The sequence below is a fragment of the Chiloscyllium punctatum genome, chromosome 12 (genome assembly GCF_047496795.1).
Source record: "Chiloscyllium punctatum isolate Juve2018m chromosome 12, sChiPun1.3, whole genome shotgun sequence".
NCBI classification, from domain to species: domain Eukaryota; kingdom Metazoa; phylum Chordata; class Chondrichthyes; order Orectolobiformes; family Hemiscylliidae; genus Chiloscyllium; species Chiloscyllium punctatum.
In genome coordinates this window covers 51,837,451-51,852,886 of record NC_092750.1, presented here as the reverse complement: position 1 = coordinate 51,852,886, position 15,436 = coordinate 51,837,451, and the positions used below count along the sequence as shown (strand labels likewise).

Below are 15,436 nucleotides of genomic sequence, written 5' to 3'. Positions count from 1 at the left end.
AACCTGACACTTTGAATTATCTATCATGAGATTAATCATGTAAATTCTCGGGTGAGAACTGAATTGAAACAACCAGTTACATTGTACACACAATCCTATTTGAAGTATTTGGTGACTCCAATTTATGTGTAACACCCTCTGTGAAATCTAAATGTACAGGACTCATATTGACGACAAAGATTTCTTTCTTAGTTCTTCATCTTTTGTATTATGCTACACGAGAAAAGGGTGTGTACTTTATTGAGATTAAACTTCATAAACTTTCAAGCTCATCAATCACTTTGAAATGTAGTCATTATTGATTCATATGAGAACCAGAAAGCCAACACAACAACTTGGGTGTGTGTATGCTTGAATGTGTGTATTACATATACATTCCCACTTGGGGTTTTGTTTAGACAATCTTGAACAGTGAAATACCATAAATCAACACGTGTTTCTTTCACTTCCTTGTCACTTTATTTCGGCGCGGCAGAGGAGACTCCTTGCCTCTTGGTGGCGCGGTTGCCTACTTAGTGAGAGGATGTTCTTTTTCCGGGTTGGAAGGTCTGAGTCATTCGGATGAGCACGCTGCAGTAGTCGGGGCAATAGAGCCAGTGGTAGTGGAACATTGAAGACTGTCACATTCGGGAAACAAAGCATGGTGGAATACTGAGGTCTGCAACATTCGGGGGACAAAGGAAATTGGAATACTGAGGTCTGCAACATTCGGGGGACAAAGGATATTGGAATATTGAGGTCTGCAACATTCGGGGGACAAAGGACAGTGGAATATTGAGGTCTGCAACATTCGGGGGACAAAGGACAGTGGAATATTGAGGTCTGCGACATTCGGGGGACAAAAGACAGAGGAATTGTAAGAGGGAACGTTCGGGCAGGCAGACATTCCAAGAACATCATTACAGCGGGAGCACTGTGAGCTGGTTGTGAACTTTCTGCTGAGGTTGCGGCGGCCTCTCCTTCGCCCTGGCTGAACGATCCTGATCGTGATCCTTATTAAAGTATACTGCAACAGTGTAGTCGGTAATAATTAATAGAAGGTAATGTATTCTAAAAATATCAGTACCATGCTGACTTCACCAGTGCAGGAGAGTAAACTTGGGACGCAAAGGTGTGAGTTAGAGAAGTTTGTTTAATCAGACGAAAATGTCCAGTATGAAACATTCACGTGCTGTGTCTGGCTGTTTACATGCCTTCAGGTCAGCATGTCCAGAATACCAGTTGTACAGCAACGTACATACATTTGGCATGATCCACACTATCGGCAAACTTGGTCATAATTTGGAGGTGCCGGTGTTGGACTGGGGTGTACAAAGTTAAAAATCACGCAACACCAGGTTATTGTCTAACAGGTTTAATTGGAAGCACTAGCTTTTGGAGCGCTGCTTCTTCATCAGGTAATTATGGAGGATAAGATTATAAGACACAGAATCTATAGTAAAGGTTTACAGTGTGATGGAACTGAAATTATACATTGACTAAGACCTGGATTATTTGTTAAACCTCTCATCTTTTAGAATGAACGTGTTGGTTTCAATTCTTTCATATGTATATTGCAGAACTTTTTTAAAAGTTACATTCTCAAGTGAACTGGTGTCATGTCAGCCCAGATAATGCATTTAAGGTGTGCGACTGTCTGTGCCACAATGTTCAGACTGATTCTAATCTAAAAAAGGGATTTACAGAATCTTACATGGATTCATGCAGTTTTTGAGCCAAATAAAATGTAATTGTGCAAGTACAACTTAACCCCACAAACTTATGTGTGTGTGTTCATGTGTGTGTGTGTCCGGGAGTGTTCCCTCCCAGTCGGAGAACCCTTCAGCAGTCCGGGACATTCAACATCAGACCTTCGGGTGGCCATCCTCCATGGACTTTAGGACAGGCACAATGCAAAGTGACCGTTCAGTACCCATGGGGATGGTGTAAACTGAGATCTTGGGTTCATGTCCCACTGCACTATGTGCACATGCAGACACAGACAGACACACACATGCATACACACGTACAGACTCTCATACTCATGCAGACCCTCTCTCCTACACAAGCTCTCTCTCATATGCTCACATATACACTCCTGCGCACATGCACCCTCTCACAGGCACGCATAACCACCATCCCCCCCCCCCCCCCAAACACACACAAATTTGTGGGGCAAATTTGTACTTGCATAATTGCATTTTATTTTGCTCAAAAACTACATGAATCCAAATAAGATTCTGTAAATCCTTTTTTTAGATTGGAATCAATCTGAACATTGCGGCACATTATCTGGGCTGACATGACACCAATTGTTAAACTGCACTTGAGAATGTAACTTTTTTAAAAGTTCTGCGATATACATTTGAAAGAACTGAAACCAACATGTTCATTCTAAAAGATGAGAGACTTAGTAAACAATCCAGGTCTTTCTCAATTTCAGTTACATCACACTGTAAACTTTTGCTATAAATTCTGTGTCCTACGATCTTATACTCCACAACTACCTAATGAAGGAGCAGCGCTCAGAAAGCTAGTGCTTCCAAATAAATCTGTTGGACTATAACCTGGTGTTGTGAGTTTTAGCTAACTTGGTGTAATCCAGAGTGTTTTAAAACTTTAAAATTATGATAGTTTAACATGTTTGATGTTAAATTGGCTGCTGTTAGTACATGTGCATGCAGTGAAAAATTGTCAAGAATTTCATTGTGGCTTGATGTATGAAATGAGTGAATAGACTGCAATTCATTGATATCTATATTCATGTAATCTTGTGGCTTGCCTCCACCTTGGGATGATGTAGATCAACATTCCATAATATCATGTAGTATGCTTGCGATTCTGGATAAGATTTTTAGCTCAGGTTGTGGATCAGGTTGTAAGTTTGCTTGCTGAGCTGGTAGATTTATTCTGTGACATTTCATCACTATGCTAGGTGACATCAGTGAGCCTCTGATGAAGCGTTGGTGTTCTGTCCTGCTTGTTATTGATCTGTCTCGGTTTGTTATGGTGGGTGATATGACTTCTGGTTCTTTTTCTGAGTGGTTAGTAAGGGGTCCAAATCGATATGTTTGTTAATGGAGTTCTGGTTTGAATGCCCGGCCTCTAGGAATTCCCGTGTGTGTCTTTGTTTAGCCTGTTGTCTGGTGGATGTGTTGTCCCAGTTGAACTGGTTTCCCTCTTTGGCTGTGTGTATGGATATGAGTGATGGTTGGTCATGTCTTTTGGTGGCTAGTTGGTGCTCATATATCCTGGTAGCTAGCTTCCTGCTTGTTTGTCCAATGTAATGTTTGATGCAGTCCTTGCAGGGTTTTTTGTATATGACGCTCGTTCTGCTGGTTGTTAATCCAGGGTCCTTTTACATTCATCAGGGGCTGTTTCAGTGTGGTGGTGGGCTTGTTGGCTACCAGGATGCCTAGGGGTCAGAGTAGTCTGGTCATCATCTCCAAGATGTCTTTAATGTATGGTAGGGTGGCTAGAGTTTCTGGGTGTATTGTGTCTTGTTTAGATTTGTTGTGTAGGAATTGGCAGTCTGCGCTTATCGGGTACCCGTTGTTCCTGAATATGTCGTGTAGGTGTTTTTCCTCGGCTTCTCTTGGTTCCTGGGTGCAGCAGTGTGTTGTGGCTCATTTAAATAATGTTCTGATGCAGCTCCATTTGTGGGTGCTGAGATGATTGCTCCTATAATTGAGTATCTGGTCTGTGTGTTAGGCTTCCCTGTAGACGCTGGTCTGCAGCTCTCCTTTTTGGCTTGTTGTTCCACTGTGATGTCTAGGAAGGGCAGTCTGTTGTTGTTCGCTTCCTCTTTCGTGAACTTTATACCAGTAAGGATGTTGTTTATGGGTTTGTTCTAATTTGTTGCATTTCTTGATGACAAAAGGTGTCATCTACATAGCAGACCCAGAGTTTGGGTTGGATGGTGGGAAGGGCTGTTCATTCTAACCTCTGTATAACTGCTTCTGCTAAGAGTCTTGATATTGGTGATCCCATAGGCGTCCCATTGGTCTGTTTGTAGATCTTGTTGTTGAAGGTGAAGTGGGTTGTGAGGCACTGGTCCACTAGTTTGAGGATGCTATCCTTGCTGATGAAGTTGGTGCTGTCAGGTGTCAAGACAGAAGTCTCGTAATCCTACCGGTAGACAAAGGACGCACAACCGTCATCCTGAACAGAACACAATACATTGAAAAAGCAAACACGCTACGTGCAGATACCAACACCTACCAACAGGTGGTGATGGACCCAACTCCACAGTTAGAAAACTGTAATACAGCATTCCTGAGCAAACTTCACAAGACAGGAGAAATTAAAAGACAGACCTCCAAAAAATGAAATCTGAAGGATCCAACACACCCCCTTTCTACAGATTACCAAAGGTACATAAACAAGGGGCCCCCCTCAGACTCATAGTCTCACTTCCCGGTCCGCTGACATACAGACTAGCAAAGAAACTAGAAAACAAACTGAAACACCAAGTAGAAGATTCAAGGACGACGAGGTCATGGTTTCCTTCAACATGATGACCCTATTCACATCAATAAACATCACCCTTGCCAAAGAAACACTGGCTTCATTACTAGACAAACCATGGACACAAAACACTTGATAGCACTACCTCCAGCAGCAAGGACAGCATCCTCAAACTAGAAAACCTGTGCCTCTCAACCCACTTCACCTTCAACAACAAGATCAAAGCTGCAGCCCAAGCTTTGGGTCTGCTATGTGGATGGTACCCTTGTCATCACAAAATACAACAAATTAGAAGAAACCCACAGACACACAAACAACATCCTTACTGGTACAAAGTTCACCAAAGAGGAAGAGAACATTAACAGACTCCCCTTCCTAGACATCATTGTGGATCAAAGAGCCAATAGACAGCTACAGGCTAGCATCTATAGGAAAGCCACATACACAGACCAGATATTCAATGACAGGAGCAATCACCTTAACACCCACAAACGGAGCTGCATCAGGACATTATTTAAATGAGCCACTTCACACTGCAGCATGCAGGAACTATGAGCAGCAGAAGAAAAATAACTATACAGCATATTCAGGAACAACAGGTACTCAATAACCACAGTCTGCCAATTCTTAAACAACAAACCCAAACAAGAAGATACAACACACCCAGAGACTCTAGCCACAGTACCAGAGATCCGAGACACCTCTGAGATGATGACCACACTACTCCAACCTCTTGGCATCATAGTAGCCTGTATACCTGCCACATTGAAACAGTTACTGGTGAAACTAAAGGACCCAGTACCAACCACCAGCATGAGATGTTAAAGGGTTAATTTGCTCTGTTGGCCTCCAAGAAATTGGATGTCCCAGGGGTAGGGTGGTATGTTTCTCTGTCTTGCAGGTAGAATGTCAAAAATTTACATTGCCATCTCCTACTATCCAGAATAAATTTACATTGTTGTCTCCTGCTATTCAGAATCAATAAGAATGCTGCAGTTAAAATTCTGACCACACACTTCAGATAAAAAAAATGACTTGCACCAGATTTTGCCATCAACGAATGATTTAATCACATTGTTTCTAGAAATAATCAAATCACTACATTGTGTTTTGAGTGGCATGTGACTATGGGGGAGTGACTGGGAGTTGTCTTGTGGGCATTACTGACCGTGATGTGAAATCTTGTATAAAGGAAGAACGGGTCCCTTGTTCAGAGAGATCTTTTGACATGGCTCTGCAAGCATTGTGAAGAGTGTTAAGGATTCCTCGAAAGCTTTTACTTGCTTAATAAATTTTGGCTGTTCACAGAAGTTGGCGTATTACAGTTGCATCAAGTGTGTAAGAATCTGAAGAAAAACAACTAACAAGCAGAACGAACATCATACTCAAAATAGTCGAGAATGTGGGAAAACACAGCAGGTCAGGCAGCATCCGAGGAGCAGGAGAAATGATGTTGCAGGCATGAACCCTTTACCAGGAATGAAATGTCAACTCTCCTGCTCCTTGAATGCTGCCTGACCTGTTGTGCTTTTCCAGCACCACACTCTTGACTCTGATCTCAAGCATCTGTAGCCCTTGCTTTGTCCTAGTTATATGCAAAATACCCTACAAAGAGTGCAACAAACACGACATTGGACAGATGGGCAGGAAATTAGCCACCACGATACATGAGCACCAACTACACCAAAAGACATGACCAGCTATCACTGCTATCCTTACAGATGAAGTCCCCTTCGACTGGGACATCACATCCATCCTAGGACAGGCTAAACACAGACACTCATGGGCATTCCTCGAGGTCTGTCAGGAAACATGGCCATTTGGACCCCATTAACCAAACTCAGAAAAAGAACCAGAAATGATAACATTCATCTTAACAGACCAAGACACACAAATAGAAAGCGGGACAGGCAACAGCACTTCACTGGAGGCTCACTGATGATACCTAGCATGGTGATGAGACATCTGAGAACAAACCTACCAGCTCAGCGAGCAAACCTACAACCTAATGTAGTATGCTTTCTTACTTCGGGTGTGGTGCAGTAGTGAAGAACTGCACATGAGTATAATATGCTAGGTACAAACACTGATGGTTGTTTCTTCATTTTTAAACACTTAAAATTAGTATTTGCATCTAACATTTTCTTAATTTGAAAAACATGAGCAATCATACCTCAATCTCTGTGCTATTTGATAAGATCCTGGTTTATGTTGTTTCATCTTCTTGTTTAGCCCTGTGCTCTTAGACTTTTATATACTAAATAAATTTGTTGGTCTCAGTCTTTGAGTATGTTAATGACTGAGCATCCATAGTTGCATTCTGAGTATTCTGGTTTGTCAGTTGGTACTTGTTAGATGTGGAATAAAATGATCCTTTATATGGGGGAGCTAATGATTGTGAACTCTTCGAAAAAATTTTACTTAGCAAATTGCTGTTAAATTGTGCAATATAAAAAAGAGCAAGTTGTTTTAACATGTCTTAGTCTTTGATCTGCTCAGGACCCAGATTTGACAATCTGCATTATGATGGTTGTACCTTGTTTTACTGATTTTATTGAATAGTTGAACCTTTCTTTAGAAAAGTGACAATATATTTTTCCTTGAATCCACTGCTATGGTTTTCCAGGCTTACTGTGATAGTTGCTTTTGGAAATATTTTACTTGATCAATTCAACTATATTGGTTCATTTCTACTTTGGATCACACACCATTGTGTTATAGTTTGATTGCTAGAGTTCCTCTTGGAGGTGCAGGAAGTGAATGCAGATGATCCTAGATACTTGATGGAGCATTCTTCTAAGTATTGGCCCTTTGTGGCTGTTTTCTGAGAGAAGGTTTGAAGTGCTTCTTACTGTGGTGTACTAGTCAAATTTCGCAGTTCAAGATTTTCTCAGACAGAGCAAACCATTTCTGTGTATATGGGTGAGTGGTTGGGTGGAAAGAGACTTTTCATGACTGCCAAATGAGTTCCATAAATTTGTAATCTGTGCTAATGTCCCCTTGTTCTTGCCAGCCTACCTAACCCAAATTGTTTAACTACTGGAACGCAGCTGGTCCTCCATTACTTAAGATCTTGATCGTAGTCCGTTTCTGTATTTTGGAGCTTTCTGTCTGAACTGTGTGTATAATGACTGAAATGCCACACTTAATTGTAGGTAAGTCCTAATACTGACCTTACCTGTGTTTCAACCACTCCTAATCTGAGGAGATGTGATCACAGGCTGAGGAGGAGAAGAACCTGTTTCCCACCTGGCTTAAAATTATCTACGTTCACGATGGACATACTGTGTCCAGTTATGATCACCCAGTTATAGAAAAGGTATTATTAAGCTGGAGCGGGTTCCGAAGAGATTTGTCAGGATGTTGCCGGTTTTGGAAAGTTTGCGTTATAAAGAAAGGCTGGGACTTTTTTTCCACTAGAGCGTAGGAGGTTGAGCGGCGATCTGATACAAGTTTATAAAATAATGAGAGGTATAGATAGGCTTAATGGTAGTTGTCTTTTCCCAAGGATGGGGACAAGTTTTTAAGGTGAGAGGAGAGAGATTTCAAAAGGACATGAGGCCAAATGTTTTACACTGAGGGTGGTTCATGTGTGGAATGAACTTTCTGACAAAGTGGTGGATGTGCAGACAACTACACTGTTTAAAAAATATTTGGATAAATACATGAATAGGAAAGGTTTGAGGGATGTGGGCCAGGAGCAGGCAGATGGGACCACTTCAGTTTGGGATTATGTTCAGAATGGACTGGTTGGACTGAAGGGGTCTGATTCCATGCTGTATGACTCTAACTTGAGCTGATGAGTTTTGTTCTGCCCTCTTGAGCTGTAATTTGTAATTTTTGAGAGTTGGTAAACTTTAAGCATAAATTTGTGTCAGCAACCACCAAGATTGAAAAGAAAATAGAAGGATTAGGGCGTTGCGAGTGTCAGCTTCAATTTTAGGAAGGCCCGAGTCCAAAGTGGACAGTTTAAGGGAATGTGAGTTTTGCAGTTGAAGCTGCTGGAGAAAAAAAAGAAATAGAACAAAGAACAGTGCAGGCAGGAATGTGTCCTTTGGCGCGTCATGTCTGTGCTGACCATGATGTCATTCTAAACTAATCCAGTCTGCCTGCACATGATCCTTTATTCCCTCCCTGTGTTTATTTCTCTTTCTATATGCCTTCCAGACATTGCTATCGTCTCTGCCTTCACCACCTTGTCCAGCAGTGCTGTCTAGGCACCCACCACCCTCTGTTTTTAAAAGAAAATCCTCTCATATCTTCAAACATTTCCCCTCTCACATTAGGTTCCAGCATTCAACTTCTCCACCCAGGAAAATGACGCCCAACTATTCACCCTATTCATCCCTCTCTCAACCTTATACACCTCCATCAGGTTGCCCCTTTGTTTTGGCTAAAGAGTCAAAGCTATCTAAGTCTGTCCAACCTCTCTCCATAGCTAATAAACCCCAAACCAGGCAATATCCCAGTAAATACCCCTTCCCAAAGCATCCATATCCTTCCTATAATGTGATGACCAGAACTGCACATAGTAGACCAAATGGACTTCATAGAATCCATACAGTGTGGAAATAGGCCCTTTGGCCCAACAAGTCCACACCAAATCTCCAAAGAGTAACTCACCCAGACCCATTCCTCTCCACTATTATCCTACATTTACCCCAGATTAATACATCTAACTGACACATCCCTTAACACTATTGTCAATTTAGCATGGCCAATTTACCTTGCCTGCACATCTTTGGATTGTGAGAGGAAACTGGAGCACCCAGAGGAAACCCACACACAGGGTGAGAATGTACAAATTCCACAGACAGTTGCCCGATGCTGGAATCGAACCAGAGTCCCTGGCACTGTTAAGCAGCAGTGCTAACCACTGAGCCACTGTGCTGTCCCCAGTCTTGTACAGCTACAATTTGATTGCCAAGTTTTATTCTCAATGCCCTGACTGATGAAAGCAATTTCTAAACTAAAAGCCCTTTGCCTCTACATGGTCTTGGTATCTCTATTCTGTGCTTCAAGATGCGTTCTTAAACGTTGCCATTGTATCTGCTTCTGCCACCTCCCCAGCAGCATGTTCCCAGGTATTTATCACTCAGTATTTTCAAGTTTGAAAAAAAAAACCTCCTTATTCACTTGTGGGGTGTGGGCATCACTGGCTGGCCAGCATTTATTGCCCATTCCTAATTGCCCTTGAAAAGGTGGTGGTGAGCTGCCTTCTTGAACTGCTGCAGTCTAAGTGCTGTAGGTTGACCCCAATGCCTGAGGGAGGGAATTCCAGGATTTTGACCCTTGATTCTCACATCTCCTCTAAATTTTTCCCCGTCTCCTCTTAAACCAATGTTCCCTAGTATTGACATTTCTACCTTGGGGGACAAAGATTCTGACTATCCATTCCTGTCAATTTTTCAAACCTCTATCAGGTCATCCCTCGGCCTTTTGTTTTCACTGAAATGTAAACCAGTTTGTCCAAACTCTCCTCCTAGCTAATACCCTCCAAACCAGGCAGCGTCTAGTAAACCGTATCTGTAGTGTCTTTAAGGCCTCCACGGCCTTCTGGTAGTGTGACAACCAGAATCGTACGCAGTATCCAAATGTGGCCTGATTTAAAGTTCAATACAGCTGCAACGTGACTTGCTAAATTTTAAACTCTATGCTTTGACTGATTTTAAGGTAAGCATGCCATGCCCCTCCTTGACCACCTTATCCACTTATGTTGTTACGTTACAGGAACTGTCTACCTGGACACCGAGATCCCTCTGCCTGTTCATGAACCTAAGGGTTCTGCCATTTACTGTGTGCTTCTTCCCGCCCCACTCCTGTATCAGACCTTCCAAATTTCATCACCTTGCATTTGTCAGAATTAAATTCCATCTGCCCGAGACTCCTATGGCAATCCTCAATATCCGCAGCTCTTCCGATCTTTGTATTATGTGCAAACTTACTAATCAGATCACATTTCGTTCTCCTCCAAATCATTTATACATACAGAGGAACCTCAATTTATCCGGCATTCGATTAACCAAATTTCAGATCATTCGAAGAAGATGACAAGGTCCTACGCTTGGCGAATTGTTACCCGGCATCAGTTATCCAGCATTCGATTAACCGACAAAATAATCCCCACCTATGTCGAGGTTCCTCTGTATTACATACAACAGAGATCCTCGCACTGATCTCTGCAGAACATCATTGGTTAGGTACCTCCAGTTAGAAAAACAGCAGTTCACCATTATACTCTTTTCTATGACCAAGCCAGTTCTGTATCCATCCATCATGGTTTCCAAGCGACTTCACCTTCTGTATCAGCCTACAATGAGGAACTTTACTGAAGTCTACGTCGACAACATCCACTGCCCTGCCCTCATCAATTGTCTTCATTGCTTCCTCAAAAAAACTCAATCAAGTTGGCGACTTGACAACCTTAATGTTTTTGAAGTACCAAACATGTCCTTTCTATTTTAAATAGCAGCATGCCCCAGCATATCAACATACACTTCTCATCATGTACTGTGTCCTCCTTTGTGAATATCAATGCAAAGTATTCATTAAGGACTTCACCCACTTCATCCGGCTGCCTGCATACATTCCCTCTTTTGTCCTTGAATGGACCTACCCTTGCCCTGCCTACCCTCTTGCTCCTTATGTATATATGAAGTGCCTTGGGATTTTCCTTAATCCTTTTTGCCAAGGACGTATCTCGGTCCCTTTTAGCACTCCTAGCTCCTTGTTTGAGGTCTTTCCTGCTACCTTTGCAGAAGAACGAGGAAGGCAGAGAGGAGACAGGTGAAGAGATGCCGGGGGAAGTACCTGTCAGGAACAAGTTGAATCTTTTGGAAACAGTAGAGACAGATGACACTGCCAGTCCGCGAGGCAGCCAGGTCTGCCAATCAAAAGTTGGTGTGGAGACAGCGCGGAAGAGTTGGACATCGCATAGAGCCGTGGTAATAGGGGACTCCATAGTGAGAGGAACTGACCAGGGTTTTTGTGGCAGCAGGCGGGACTTAAGGATGGTGTGTTGCCTTCCTGGTGCCAGGGTTAAAGACATCACAGACAGAGTGCAGGAAATCCTTAAGGACGAAGGTGAAGAGCTAGAGGTGGTGGTACTTGTTGGCACAAATGATGTTGGGAAGAAGAGGAGGAATATACTACAGCGGGACTTTGGAGAACTCGGAAGAAGGCTGGAAAGCAGGACGTCCAGGGTGGTTATCTCCGGTTTGCTTCCTGTTCCTCGGGCTGGTGAGGCCAGAAACAGGGAGATAATGGACTTGAGCATGTGGCTGGGGAACTGGTGCAGGAAGCAAGGACTTAAATTCTTGGATCACTGAGGTATGTTTTGTGGTAAGCATAAATTATTCAAGAGAGACGGTTTGCACCTTAATAGGTTGGGGACCAGCATTCTGGCAGGCAGGTTTGCTACTGCAATACAGCTGTGTTTACACTAAGTAGCGGGGCGGGGAGGGGACAAACTGGATGTTTAAGAAGGAAATTGAAGTGAAAGTTAGAACAAGCGAAGTCAAGAAAGACAACTGTATCAATGAGGCAGAAAACTCAGAAAGGGATCATGCTGTAAGGTTGAGTGAAATAGGAGTTGATGGGAAGGGTGAGGGCAGTAACAAATTAAAAATACGATATATGAATGCACGAAGCATTAGAAATAAGATGGATGAGCTTGAGGCTCTTTTGGAAATTGGCAGATACGATATTGCGGGGATAACTGAGACGTGGCTTCAAGTGGACAGGGCCTGGGAAATGAATATTCAAGGCTACACGTGCTATCGTAAGGACAGACTGACGGGCAGAGGGGATGGGGTGGCCATGTTAGTAAGGGATGATATTCAGTCCCTTGCGTGGGGGGATCTAAAATCACGGGATGTAGAGTCAGTATGGATAGAGCTGAGAAATTCTAAGGGTAAAAAGACCCTCTTGGGAGTCATCTACAGGCCCCCAAACAGTAGTCTGGATGTCGGATATAAGTTGAATCAGGAGCTGAAACTGGCCTGTCACAAAGATGTTACTACAGTTGTTATGGGGGATTTCAACATGCAGGTAGACTGGGAGAATCAGGATGGTATTGGACCTCAAGAAAGAGACTGTGGAGTGCCTCCAAGATAGATTCTTAGAACAGCTGGTGCTGGAGCCGACCAGCCAGGGAGAAGGCAGTTCTGTATCTGGTATTGTGCAACGAACCTGAATTGATCAGGGACCTCGAAGTGAAGGAGCCATTTGGAAGTAGTGACCATAATACAATAAGCTTCAATCTGCAATTTGAGAGGGAGAGGGTACAATTGGAAGTGACAATATTTCAGTTAAATAAAGGGAACTATGGAGCTCTGAGGGAGGAGCTGGCCAAAGTTCAATGGTGCAATACCTTAGCAGGGATGACAGTGGAGGAGCAATGGCAGATATTTCTGTGTATAATGCAGAAGATGCAGGATCAGTTCATTCCAAAAAGGAAGAAAGATCCTAGGAGGAGGCATGGGTGACCATGGCTGACAAGGGAAGTGAAGAAACATATAAAGTTAAAAGAGAAAAAGTATAACGTAGCAAAGATAAGTGGGAAAATGGAGGACTGGGAAGCTTTTAAAGAACAACAGAGGATTACTAAGAAGGAAATATGCAGAGAAAAAATGAGGTACGAAGGTAAACTGGCCAAAAATATAAAGGAGGATAGTAAAAGCTTTTTTAGGTATGTGAAAGGCAAAAAAAATGGTTAAGACTAAAATTGGGCCCTTGAAGACAGAAACAGGGGGATATATTACGGGGAAACAAAGAAATGGCAGAAGAATTAAATGGGTACTTCAGATCTGTGTTCACTGGGGAAGACACAAGCAATCTCCCTGAGGTAACAGTGGCTGAAGGACCTGAACTGAAGGGAATTTATATTTGCCAGGAATTGGTGTTGGAGAGACTGTTAGGTCTGAAGGTCGATAAGTACCCGGGGCCGGATGGTCTACATCCCAGGGTACTGAAGGACGTGGCTCGAGAAATCGTGGATGCGTTGGTGATTATTTTCCAGAGTTCGATAGATTCGGGATCAGCTCCTGCGGATTGGAGGGTGGCTAATATTGTACCACTTTTTAAGAAAGGAGCGAGAGAGAAAGCAGGAAATTATAGACCAGTTAGTCTGACCTCAGTGGTGAGAAAGATGAAATTACGACACATCTGGACAGTAGTAACAGGATAGGTCAGACTCAGCATGGATTTATGAAGGGGAACTCATGCTTGACTAATCTTCTCGAATTTTTTGAGGATGTAACTCTGAAGATGGACGAGGGAGATCCAGTAGATGTAGTGTACCTGGACTTTCAGAAAGCTTTTGATAAAGTCCCACACGGGAGGTGAGTGAGCAAAATTAGGGCGCATGGTATTGGGGGCAAAGTACTAGATTGGATTGAAAGTTGGTTGGCTGACAGGAAACTAAGAGTAGTAATAAACAGCTCCATTTTGGAATGGCAGGCAGTGACCAGTGGGGTACCACAGGGATCAGTGCCGGGACTGCAGCTTTTTACAACATATAAATGATATAGAAGATGGTAGTAGTAATAACATTAGCAAATTTGCTGATGATACTAAGCTGGGTGGCAGGATGAAATTTGAGGAGGATGTTAGGAGATTACATGGTGACCTGGACAGGTTAGGTGAGTGGTCAGATGCATGGCAGATGCAGTTTAATGTGGATAAATGTATGGCTATCCACTTTGGTGGTAAGAACAGGAAGGCAGATTACTACCTAAATAGAATCAATTTAGGTAAAGGGGCAGTACAAAGAGATCTGGGTGTTCTTGTACACCAGTCAATGAAGGTAAGCATGCAGGTACAACAGGTAATGAAGAAGGCTAATAGCATGCTGGCCTTCATAACAAGAGGGATTGAGTATAGAAGCAAAGAGGTTCTTCTGCAGCTGTACAGAGCCCTGGTGAGACCACACCTGGAGTATTAGATTGGATTACATTACAGCATGGAAACAGGCCCTTCGGCCCAACAAGTCCACACTGACCCACTAAAGCGCAACCCACCCATGCCCCTACATTTACCCCTTACCTAACACTACGGGCAATTTAGCATGGCCAATTCACCTGACCTGCACATCTTTGGACTATGGGAGGAAACCGGAGCACACGGAGGAAACCCACGCAGACACGGGGAGAACGTGCAAACTCCACACAGTCACCTGAGGCGGGAATTGAACCCGGGTCTTTTTCAAGCGCTGTGAGGCAGCAGTGCTAACCACTGTGCCGCCCACAATTGTGTGCAGTTCTGGTCTCAATTTGAGGAAAGACATTCTGGCTATTGAGGGAGTGCAGCGTAGGTTCACAAGGTCAATTCCTGGAATGGCGGGACGACCTTATGCTGAAAGACTGGAGCGACTGGGCTTGTATATCCTTGAGTTTAGAAGACTGAGAGGGAATCTGATTGAGACATTTAATAAGATTATTAAAGGATTGGACACTCTGGAGGCAGGAAACATGTTTCCGCTAATGGGTGAGTGCCGAACCAGAGGACACAGCTTAAAAATATAGGGTAGATCATTTAGGACAGAGATGAGGAGAAACTTCTTCACCCAGGGAGTGGTGTCTGTGTGGAATGCTCTGCCCCAGAGGGCAGTGGAGGCCCAGTCTCTGGATTCATTTAAGAAAGAGTTGGATAGAGCTCTCAAGGATACTGCAATCAAGAGTAATGGAGATAAGGCAGGAACAGGATAGTGATTAAGGATGATCAGCCATGATCATATTGAATGCTGGTGCAGGCTCGAAGGGCAGAATGGCTTACTCCTGCACCTATTGTCTATTGTCTATATTCTTCAAGGGCTCTGTCTTCACGGTCCTGAAGCTTTTGGATGCCTTCTGTTTCTCTTGTTGACGAAGCTCTGTTTCTCTTGTCTTCCAAGGTTCCTGAATCTTGCCATTCTTATAGTTTGTTTTCAAGGAACACGATGGTCCTGAATTTTCATCAACTGCCCTTTAAAAGATTCCCACATAGACAATCT

At 43.2% G+C, this 15,436-nt stretch overlaps 1 protein-coding gene across 2 annotated transcripts in view; it reads left to right on the top strand.

Annotated features, from left to right (window-relative positions):
• The first annotated feature begins 548 nt into the window (after positions 1–548).
• shq1 (SHQ1, H/ACA ribonucleoprotein assembly factor) overlaps positions 549–15,436 on the top strand; it is a 136,778-nt gene continuing 121,890 nt past the window's right edge. For both annotated transcript variants that reach the window (XM_072582586.1, XM_072582585.1), the window contains exon 1: positions 549–1,040. The gene's annotated coding sequence lies outside the window, so the exon portion shown is untranslated. The remainder of the gene's footprint in view (positions 1,041–15,436) is intronic.